Source organism: Cebus imitator, unplaced genomic scaffold (genome assembly GCF_001604975.1).
Source record: "Cebus imitator isolate Cc_AM_T3 unplaced genomic scaffold, Cebus_imitator-1.0 Scaffold5, whole genome shotgun sequence".
Classification (NCBI taxonomy): domain Eukaryota; kingdom Metazoa; phylum Chordata; class Mammalia; order Primates; family Cebidae; genus Cebus; species Cebus imitator.
In genome coordinates, this window is record NW_016107320.1 from 1,422,725 (window position 1) to 1,434,970 (window position 12,246).

Sequence of the window (12,246 nt, forward strand, 5' to 3'; positions counted from 1 at the left end):
ACAGGCATTTAGTCCTACACATGGAAAAATAATAAAGAGATTTATTGGACAGAAAATGTAGTTGCCCATTGATACACATCTAGTCACCTAACCTAATCAACTATGGGCTGGACCAACTTTACAAGCTCCGCCCACCCTCTCCCCATCACTAAATACCTACAGACATTTAAAGTTATATTATTAGACTCAGCAATTTACACCCTTCTTCATGCTTTTCAAATATTAACCTTTTCTAAGTAGTCTATTAAAAAAACTAAATAGAAAAACATAACATAGTGTATCCAGGATATATCTTAGAATTCAATGTATTTTTCAAAAAAATTTTAATCGCATTTTAGGTTTGGGGGTACATGTGAAGAACATGCAAGATTGTTGCATAGGCACACACATGGCAGTGTGATTTGCTACCTTCCTCCCCATCACCTATATCTGGCATTTTTCAAAATTAATGTTATCCTCAGAGAAGATTACTCATAGAACATTTGTGAAGTTAAATATATAATATTATTTAGACAAGAACAAATCAAAGGATGTATAATTTGGGCTAGTTTATATAAAAGGCATTGATGATAACATTCTGCATCTATTTTCAAGGCCCTTAGTCCAACTTTAGGTCAAAACATTTAAAATATCAGGAATTTAGGACATCTAGTATTCAGACTTTTAAAAAACTTAATTGGAGTGTGTTTCCCAGGGATCCATGAGTCCAAAGTAGTAATGTGGTCAAATTACATACATTTAACTTCTTCTACCCAGCAAAATTTGCATCATGTAGTTTTTCAGAACCTCTTATCTGAGAGGGACTGAACAGCCCTCTTGGTTTGTTTGTTTGTTTCCTGTTCAAGGATTCTTAGTTGAGGTGGTACCTCAGCACTGCCACTGATCCCAGCTTCCTACATCACAGACTGGTAATGGTGACAGAGGAATTACTACCAGATAATTCAAATTCTGATAAGCCCAAAGTTAAGCAAGTAAGTTTTGAGTTCTCAGGACAGCCGTATTAGCAGAGGTTTGAATAAGGCTCTGCTTTTCTCATCATGTCCATTTCACTGTGATGTTAACCCAGTTCTAGGTTCCACCAGTTTTGCAGCTTGCATATTCAATTATTCTTTATGGAGTTCAGACACAAAGCAATGGGGCAAGGCAAGCACAGAAAATGTCTTTCCTGACTACACAACAGGCTAACCTCCTTACCTGTTTCTTTTAGGTATCACAGCAAATCTCCTCTGCTTAGGTTTCTTTCTTTGGTGCAAGCTAATTCATATACATAGATATCTAAAGGCTTTCATAATCATTTTATTAACATGGTTATCATTATCATATTATATTTAGATTTTTTATGCAGATAAAGTGTATGCTTTTACAGTAATTAGTCAAGTTTAAAAAAAACACAAACCACTGTAAAGTATTTATACTCAGAAAGAAAAAACTGTTAACATTTCATGAACATACCACAGTTATATAATTATATATTTGCACAAATAAAAGAATAAAATATATAGATACATGAAGACTGTTTGTAATTAATATATGTAATTTTATAGAAAAAATAATGAAAAATAAATTAGAAAATGGCTGAACTTACTTAAATATTTCTTTATCATAAGAACTTTTTAAAAATAAAACTTGTCTTCATGGTTAAGAATAAAAGATTATAAATACCATTAAGAAGCTGAATGCATTAGCTTCATGTTTTAATTTCAGATAGCTTTTGTTAACTCCCTGCAGTGTAATTGAAGATGATTAGCTCCTCTCCAGTTTGTCCTCACTTCTCTTCATTTCCAGTTTGTTGATAATTATATTACTTTAACTTTGTCAGAATTCACAATATTTACATTTGGTTCTTCTGCAACTTTAACTGCCTCTGGTCTTTGATCTTCATTCTACATATAATGGCTGCAGTACTCATCATCACAAGTCTTCTTTATCTTATGGATTTTCCATTTCTTAGTTCATTAGCCAGATCATTCCTTCTTTCCTGGTATTCTTAATTAGTTTTGTTTGTTAGCTTTGATTTGTTTTATTTCCCTGCATGGGGGATTTTCTAGGAAAAGCCAGAAAATTTGCTAGATAGATTCTAAAAGAACTGTAATAGTGCTAGTTGGTTTTTTAATCCTTGAAACATTTCATGTTTCAGGTGTCTGACTGTTGCCTTTATTCTTTTCTGGGAGTGTTATTAATGGTCCATGCCTTCCTTGCCTGAGATTTGTGAACACATTTCTCTATTAAGTCCAAGCACTGAATATTGCCATAAGAAATCCTGTGGCATCCTGGTATTTTTCTCCTTTCGATGACATGAATGTTCTGCTTGGATGCCTTCTATATTTTTACCATTTCACTTTTTTCATTTCAGAGAAATTTTACCTATTTTGTCACTTAATAGCTTTCAGTTTTATTTATTTGTTTCTTCTACTTTAGAGAAAGCAGTAATTCTTATGTTGGATCATCTTTGTTCCCCATAGCTATCATAATTTCATGAATAAATTTTAACTCCTTATATTTTTTCTCTAAATACAAGTAACTGTCATCTAGAGGTTATTTTAAGCATTCCATTCATTTATTTTTTTTCCAAATAAATTTTGCCCTCACTTTCTCTAATTTATATATTTTATGTATAATGGTGAATCTCAGAATTTTCCTTTGGTCTACAATCTTCTTTTTATTTAATAACCATGTTTTACTGTCTATGTGTTTGGCTTAATTAAAAATAGTGTTTAAATGTTAATGATTACAGCACTTTCCTTACCTAGTTTGTAACTCCTGGTGAGTTACAATTGGAGGTAGGGAACTATTGTCTAGCTCTTTTGTTTGTTTTGCTAGAGAGGTTATAGTTGGAAGGGGAAAGGCGGACTCTGACTGTTCAGTCTCTTCTGAAGTTCTGAGGTGTTTCTAAATGATTTGCATCAATCAACCATAGATTTTAATCCCATAATTCTTAGCTGCACTTTCTGTCCTGTAGAACACTTCCAATGGTGTATATAGTACTCAATTCCTGGGAGCTTTTTCCATCACTCACTACTTACTATCTGCTTTTCCTTTATTCAGAATAGTTTATTTGGGCTAGAGTTTCATGAATATGTTTCTGGACATATGGGTTAGGGTAGGGTAGGGATTCATGATCTATGCTGCTTTGAAATAATCTCTTTCTATTGTTTGACTTCTGCTTTTTTCATTTTATGCCATAAATTTATATTATAAAATTGTTGTTCAAAAAAAAACTTGAAGAAGTAATTGTTAAATGGTGAGAGAGATTTTGAAAAACTTTTCTGGAGTTTGAAGTGTGGTATTAAGTAGGATCCTTTCTTCCTCCATCTCTTTCTTTTCTTGCCCTTCTCTCTCTTCTTCCCATGCCTCTCCTTTCCCCTTGCCCTCCTTCCCACCCTTCTTCTTCCTTCTTTTTTTCTTTCTTTTGGACAACCAATAGTTCCCAATACCATAATAAGAATGGTCATATTTTTTATTACCGAATTGAAATACAACCTGTCTTATACACTGCATTCTCAAGCATACACAGATTTATTTCCAGCAACTTTATGCTGTACTATTGATATACTTGCAAGAAACACAAAGTCTAGCTTTAAGAATCTTTTTTTCTAATTAGTAGAGTGAGTTCTTTGTTTTTGCTGTTTTTGAAAAGCTTTTGCCTATTGTGTATTTTCTCTTGAAAATAAACTTAATAATCAGCTGTCAAGTTTTATAAAACTTTATGTTGTGAATTTGATTATGGTTACATTTAATTTTTGGAGGATGACATCTTTATAATAGGTTGGTGCAAAAGTAATTGTGGGTTTTGCCAGAACCACAATTATATGGCAAAAATCAGAGTTACTTTTGCACCAATCTAATAATATTGAGTCTTTCTATCTAGGAGCGTGGCTCTTCTCTCATTTCTTTCAACACCTATTTTGTGATGTTCAGAAACATTTCTTAACAACCTTTTCCCTATAAACATTGCATATTTCCTGTTAGTTGTTTAACTTTTGTATTGCCTAAATTAATAGATTTTCAATTCTTTTTTTTATAGACCCTTGTGCTTGTACAGAAAAGCTATTATTTGGGGTATTGTGTATATAAATTGGCAATTTCTTGAAATTGTATTATTTTATTGTATTTCAAATTATTTCTGTGGCTCACATGGCATATAATGATTTTTAATACTAATAGCTAACATTCAGCATTACACTACAACTCTGGAGTCCAATAACTGGTTTCAAACCTTGGCTCTGTCATTTAACAGTTATGACTTGTAACTTAGTTAACCTCTCTTTGCTTTAGTTTCATCATCTGCAAGATGAAGTTCATAGTCGTGCCTCATATTTTAATGACTACATTGTTATACTTACTAGATAAGATAAAAGCAGTATAATCCTACCACAATAGCCAGCCCAAGGAATGTTATTCTTCGTTATTTTTATTCCCAGCTAAACATTGCACTAAATGTTTTACATATGTTAGCTCATTTAATCCTCACTATGTGGTGGGCATTATTGTCAAGGAGAGTATAATTTGAAAGTAGAGTCAAAGGATTTGATGACATAGTTGCATATGGGATGTTAAGAAGAAAAGAAAATATAGCATGATATCAAGAATTTTTGGTCTGAGCAATTGCCACTAATCACTACAAGGAAGAATGGGGAATGTAGGGGTGGTGGTAGGTTAGGAGCACAGTTGTGGAGCTATTAACTTTGTCTATTAGATGATCATGGTAGTGGACATATGAGTCTAGCTTTCATGTTGGAAGTGCAGTCATATATATGTGTGTGTGTGTGTCTGTGTGTATACATATATGTGTGTATGTACATGTATACACACACACATATATATATATATATTTGCCTTGCACCTCCAACATGAAATCTAGACTCATATGGCCACCAGCATGATACATATATATGCATACACACATACACACACACACACACACACACACACACACACACACATATATACGTATACACCGAGGAAATTAGTATAGATGGGAAATATAAGATATCTGTGGAATGAGTCACTGGGTACTCCAATACTGAAGAGTTTGAGAAGAAGTGAAAGAGCCAGCCACAGTATAAGAGGTAAAGCCCAGTGAAATAGGTCGAAATACCAAAAGAATATGATATCCTGGAAGCAGATAGAAGAAATAAGAAAGTGTTTCCAGGTTGAAAAAGTGAACAAGAGTGTCTGATAGGTCAAGTAACATGGAGACTGCAAATTCTTCCTTCTACTGTTAGCTTGATTATAGTTTAGTTAGGCACAAATGTTATAAATTACAGTATAGTCAGGCATATTATATTTTTTCACATACTTTGTAGATATCTATTAAGATGATTTTTATCATTTTTATTATTTAATGTATTGAGTGCATGACCTGAAAAGATATATAAATGGTGATGCATCATTTTATTATTGGGATGAACTTTCCTTGTTCATGAGGTAGCAATCTTAAACTGTTGAATTAAGTTTACTAATATTTTACTGTGAATTATTGCATATATTCAGTTTTACATCTTTTCTCCATGTATTTTATTTTCTTTATTTTTCTTACTTTTCCCATAGTATTTCCTTAAATCCATTCATTGTGAGACTCTAATTTTGGTCCTATACATCAATTTTAATAACATAATATTACTTGTTTTTAAAGGTATGATTTAATTTCACCATGAAATTGCCTAGTCATGGAGACTCTTCTGAGGCAAAATAAGTGACTAATTTTCTATTTTTTTTCTATGAAAATTGTTCTCTAATATTCCAAATCAATAGAACTTGCTTTTATTATTTATTTTCATACAAAATTATCCACTTTACACAGACATATATAATTTAATATCTCATGTTGCCTTTGTGTGTTTCCCCTTCTTTTTTATTTAAACATTCTGACCAGTAAATTGTCTTCCTATTATATTTTTCTTTTTACTTAGAACAAGTTTAGGTTTTAATCACTTAAATATTTTTACCTTTTAAATTCCTGTGTCTACTTTTCTTTTTTATATTTACCAATTGTCATTTTTCTGGTTTATTGAATTGAATTCTTGAATATTCTGTTTTCAATATTTCCTCTTTCAAGTATATCTATCTTAGGCCATGAAGTTCATACCAACTGTTTAGGCCACACCTCATGTGTCTAATAAGACATTCTACTTTTTTTATTGGTGATGGGGAGGAAGGCAGCAAATCACACTGCCACATGTGTACCTATGCAACAATTTTGCATGTCCTTCACATGTATCCCAAAACCTAAAATGCAATAAAATAAATAAATGGAAATAAATAAATAAATAAAAACAAAAAAAAAATTAAATTAAATTAAAAAAAAAGAATTTATAATATTTACTTCAATTTTCTTCTTACTCAAAAGTAGTTTTAAAAGTGAGTTACTATTAAATTGTGTATGGGTTAAACATTTGATTTGACTGTCTGTTACCCTTATATCCTTGCATTATATACACCTTCAATTTGCTTCATAATCTTTAGAGTTTGAAATTTTTAGTTAGCAAACTAAAAATTTTAGTTTTTAGTGCTGAACTAGAAATAACCCTGGGGCCATGTCTATTTTGGTCACCAAATTATTACCCAGCCACTAACCTCCAGCAAGGCAATCAAAAACAAATATTTGTTGTTGTTAATTATTTCTATGTAATATAATGTGTTAATCTTTAATTGGATTTGAATTTAATTTCACAACAACCTTGTCAGGTGGACAAAGTAGATCATTTTATTCCCATTTTGCAGATGAGTCACCTGGAGACTTAGGAAATATAAGTAATGTGTCCAAAGTTTCAGGACTCCAAGGTGAGCAAGAATTCAAATCTCAAGTCACTTCTTCCTTTTAAACTTCATCTGCATAAAAGTCCATTTTACATTCTGCCTGTAAAGAGATGATTATAATTAATCCATAGCAAATATTTACATTATTTATAACAGCATTCGACAAAATGGGACTTGAATGTTTGCAATTTTGATGAACTTAACCTTTTTCTGTTCCATTTTGCAAATATTTGCAAATAATTCATCCAAGTCTCTTTCTAGGGGTTGCATGCATCCTGCTGGTTAAGAGACATCCAGTGGTGAACATAGAAAAGGTAGCACTCATTTGCATGAAGAAATGCTTTTTAATATTTTTAGAGTCAGACATCTTTAGTTGGGTCCATTAAAAGCTAAAGAAAATATGTAAACACAAACATAAGTAAATTAAATCTTTATGCAAATTTATGTGGCTCAGATATGCCCTTGAACCAACCCAGGTACCCACTGATGTAAACACTGAAACTATTTACATGCCTACTGATTGTAGTTCAAATTCTTTTTAACATTATAATATGCAGTTTACAGAGCATTTTTATTCATGTTACTTTACTTAATCCCTAATGTTAGACATGAAAAAATATTGTCTTATAGATGGCAACTCAGTTGCCTCAAATTATTCAAACTAAAAGTCAATACTGTGACTGGAACAAGATCTTTCAATGCTGATTCATTGCTTTTTAACAATTCACAGTCTACAAAATATCTTTTTTACATTTTCTTCAGAAAATAAAATCTTTATTTCAATTTATGTCGATAGAATGCTGGACTGCACCATTAGAAGAAAGTATGGGATAGTTTGAGCACATTGGACAAGGTTAGGAGTGGGGAAAAAAATAAAACAATAGTAGAAGACCCTCAATAAAACTGGGAGACAGTTTGAAGTTGCTAAATAACTTGGTTGCAGAGGTATGATATTCTGTGGACTTAAAAACAAACAAACAAACATAAAAGCATGTTAGGGCAGCTTTAAAAGGAGTTCTTCTTACTGTGTATTTTTCTAGAGATTACACCCTTATGTGTCACTGGTGGGGTCTTTCAGATAGTGCTGAAGCCTTACAAAAAATAAAGATTCCTTCATCACCTGAAATTTAATTGCCTTTATAAACAAATTTAGAATTATCTGTGGTTTTTCATCTTTCTCTCCACCAAAACACACATGCACACACAAATATGACATAACCTTATATTTATGTCTTTCCCCAAGAAAGATGAGAGATAATGATCAGCTCAGATTGCTATTCTGTAAGGTATCAGATTTGTGTGTGTGTGTGTGTATAACAACCTATTACAGAGAATCTGAAACAGCGAAATATTAAGAAAAGGGTAACACTGACATCTAGTCAGTATTACATATATCTAAATGCCTTATAATCATCTAATATAATAATATTATTCAGTGTTAAGAGTTATCAGCCTGGCCAATCACCATTGCTTATGCCTGTAATCCCAGCCAGAGCTTTGGGAGGTTGAGGTGGATAGATCATTTAAGGTCAGTGGTTTGAAACCAACCTGGCCAACATGACGAAACCCTGTTGCTACCAAAAAATACAAAAATTAGCTGGGTATGGTGGCTTGCACCTGTAATGCCAGCCACTTGAGGCTGAGATGTGAGAATCACTTAAACTCTGGAGGCAGAGGCTGCAGTGAGCCAAGATGGCACCAATGCACTCCAGCCTGGGAGACAGAGTGAGTCCCTTTCTCAAAATAATAATAATAATAATAATAATCAGCTCTAGGATAGCACACAAAATTATGTAACAGAAACGTTTTACTATATCTTGAATAGCTCCTGTTACCAATTATTATTTACTTTTCACATATTAACTGCTGAAGAGCCTGGGACACATTCTCAACCAGTTCTAATAGCATTCCATAGGAAGTAGACATTAGCATACCAATTAGAATTGGTTGAGAAATTCTAATTGGCAGAATTCCACAGCTGTGAAAGAGAGTTTGGCTCAGAAGAGTTATATAACTTACCTGAATATCCTGCAAAAACTTTGTGGAGCAGGAATGCGAGTCTAGGTCTGTCAATCTTTAATCCTTATGTCCTTAACCACTGGGAAATTCCCTGTAAGAAGGTGAAGAGAATGTCTATAGAATTCTATTATTATTCCTGTTCCAGGAAACATTCTTGACTTACTCTAAGAGTTTTCTTGAGATCCGTGCTGTGTAGTTTTTCTTTAAATAGGTATTTAGGCTCTCTGTCTCTGTCTCTCTCTCTCTCTCTATTTTTATATATATTATATATCTACAAACAATATATGTATGTATGTATAGATGTTTAATTATGTATAATAGTATAATATTTATAATATAATATATATTAACATAATATATAATATATAAAATAATTATATAATAATATATATTATATAATTATATAATATATAGTATTCTGATATAATGTTAACATAATATATGTATAATATGTATAATAATATACATGTATAATGTACATATATGTATATTATACATGTATATGTATATGTATAATATATACATATGTTTATGTATATATGTTTAATACATATACATGTATACATACATATATATACATATATATGTATAATAATGTACATATATGTATATTATACATGTATATGTATATGTATAATATATACATATGTTTATGTATATATGTTTAATACATATACATGTATACATACATATATATACATATATATGTATAATAATGTACATATATGTATACATATATTGTTTATATATACAGAAGTCATTTGAGGTCAGTGTTTTGTATTATTATACATATACATACATACATTCATGCATTGTTTATATACATATAAACAGACCACAAAAAATATATTAGCAACACTTACACTAGCTCAGTGTTTCTCAATCTATTTTAAATACAAACCACAATAAAAAACATATTTTATACACTCTGAGCATTTCTAATGAAACACAGCCTAGCCAAGTCCATCTATTCTAATTTAAATAAATACATGCATATATATGTATAAATATACATATATACATATACACATACATATATTGTTTTTTTGCTTACATAAAGAAACATGGAGCCATATCATATTGATTCCACTCTATAGTGAATAGGAATAGGAATTTCAAATAGTATCAGTGTTATTTCCCTTCTTCTTCCTCTTTCTCTTCTCCTCCTTTTCTCTTTTTTCATCCTCCTCCTTCTCCACATTTTCCCTTTCTTCTTCCTCTTCTTCTCTTCTTCCTTCGTTTTCCTCATCCTCCTTCTTTTCCTCCTTCTCCTTCCTCTTTCTCTTCTTTCTGTAAAGACATGGCCTAGCTATGTTGTCTAGATGGAGTGCAGTGGCTATTCACAGGTGTGATTATAGCACACTGCAGCCTCAACTTCCTGGCCTCAAGCAGTCCTCCTACTTCAGTTTTCCAAGTAGCTAGAATTACATGCACCATCAGTATTACTTCTTATAATGAAAGCAAAAGCAATTGTTCTCCAAATAGAACACTTCTTCACTATCCCAAAATCACATATTTGCATATATGTGGGCCGACTACTGCTAATATAGGATCCTCTAAGTCATGATGAAGAGCAAGATTTACTAAAAAAATTCTAATGCTCTAGGAGCAGACCACAAAAAAAAATTAGCAACACTTACACTAGTTCAGTGTTTCTCAATCTTTTTTCAATATAAACCGCAATAAGAAACACATTTTATGCACTCTGAATATTTCTAATGAAATACAATCTAGCCAAGCCCATCTATTCTAATTTAAATAAATACATGCATACATATATGTATAAATAATTGTTGCAACCAACTAAATTGATCTCATGACCCTGTCATATATATGATCAACAGCTTCAGAAAAACATTGTCCCAGCTAATAGCTACTAAAATAACACATTCAATATGTTAGTGGCAAGATATTTTGTCTCAGTTGTCACATATGTAATGGATTCTGCATAATATAAAACACTATTTCAAATAAAATACAAAAAGTATAAATTCTGTAGAGCAGCAATCCTATGTTTTGATCACATCATACAACACTGACTTTTACATAGTAAATGCCCAGTGAAATTTTGTAAACTTTTTATTACGGTGTATTTACGTACAGAAAAAAACACACATTTCAGTGAACATTTACTTTATTGAGTGAATAAATGATTCGTTTATTCAATGAATATAAATTAAATCTTTGAAAAAATACTTGTCTGTTACTTTAGACAAATAGAATCCTTTGCTTATGTAAGAGTTGACCTCATTATTACTGATCTTTTATTCTTGTTTCACACGTTTTTACCAATACAAACAAGGGTGAATTATATCTTAGAATGAAATTTTATTGTCTAAAAATAGTAATCATATTCTTTCCATAGTTATGAAGACACAGACTCCAAAAGGATATGAAGAGATCTAACTTTGAATTTTCTGAGCTTTATAGCTGTATTGCGCTCCTATCTATATAAATATAACTGACTCATCACCCATATTCCTCTGTCAGCAGCATGTACCAAAAATAACACAAAATCAGGGACAGGAAGGTAGTACTTAAGCTGCAGAATGATATTGTTCTATGTTTTTTATGGCTATGGAACTATGGTGGTGCTTGATGAAGTTGCTTTTGTCTGTTAAAGTTACTCTTCTATAGAAGTCAGACCTGGGAACTGAGCATCTGAACAGGAAGTAGTGACAAGGTTTTGACTTGAAATCAGGTCCTCTGCACTAAATTACTGTCCATAAATTACTTGTATGTTTCTATATGGAATACTATGAACAGGGCTTTGAAGAAAGATTGGATTGGAATTCAAAATCACTTGATGTTTGTAAGAAAAATAAAAGCATTTTTAAAAAGACATTGTTCGTCCAAGAAGCTGTGACTAGGTCAGTTTGGTTTGATTTGAGAAATTCTAGAAAGCAGCAGTCTCAAACCCAGACAAGTACACCCTTAAGTGTGTTCCAGGATTTTCCAGCGGGTACACAGGCATGGATATTCTTTCTGAAATTCTCAAGTTTCAAAGGCACTTTTTCTGAAATTTGATCTGCCCTAAGACTCTGAAGCTGGCTACTTCTGGTTTTTCCAACTTTTCTACCACCGCAACATTTCCCTTATTTAAAAAATGTAAAAGGTAATTTTCATCAGTCTTAATATGACACATTGCTCAGGATATAAAAAAGTTGAGAATGGGAAATGGTGAACTGGCTAAAGAAATGGACAATTTGAGAATACGTTACACCTGAAATGAAACGTTAAGTAAATTAATCAATACATGTAAAAAAAGGTCTGTACACACTTTGGGAGGCCGAGGTGGGTGGATCACCTGAGGTCAGGAGTTCCAGTCCAGCCTGAACAGCATGGTAAAACCCTGTCTCTACTAAAATTACAAAAATTAGCTGGGCATAGTGGTGTGTGCCTATAATCCCAGCTAATTGGGAGACTGAGGCAGGAGAATCCCTTGAATCCAGGAGGCAGAGGTTGCAG

The 12,246-nt window shown here is 32.1% G+C and overlaps 1 protein-coding gene and 1 non-coding gene across 2 annotated transcripts in view; one reads left to right on the top strand and one right to left on the bottom strand.

Moving 5' to 3' along the window:
• Positions 1–12,246, top strand: part of SGCZ (sarcoglycan zeta) — a 1,190,199-nt gene that overhangs the window by 933,448 nt on the left and 244,505 nt on the right. The window lies entirely within an intron of this gene.
• Positions 2,036–2,097, bottom strand: LOC119472517. Its single transcript, XR_005201665.1, has one exon. It is a non-coding gene; the product is annotated as a U7 small nuclear RNA (small nuclear RNA).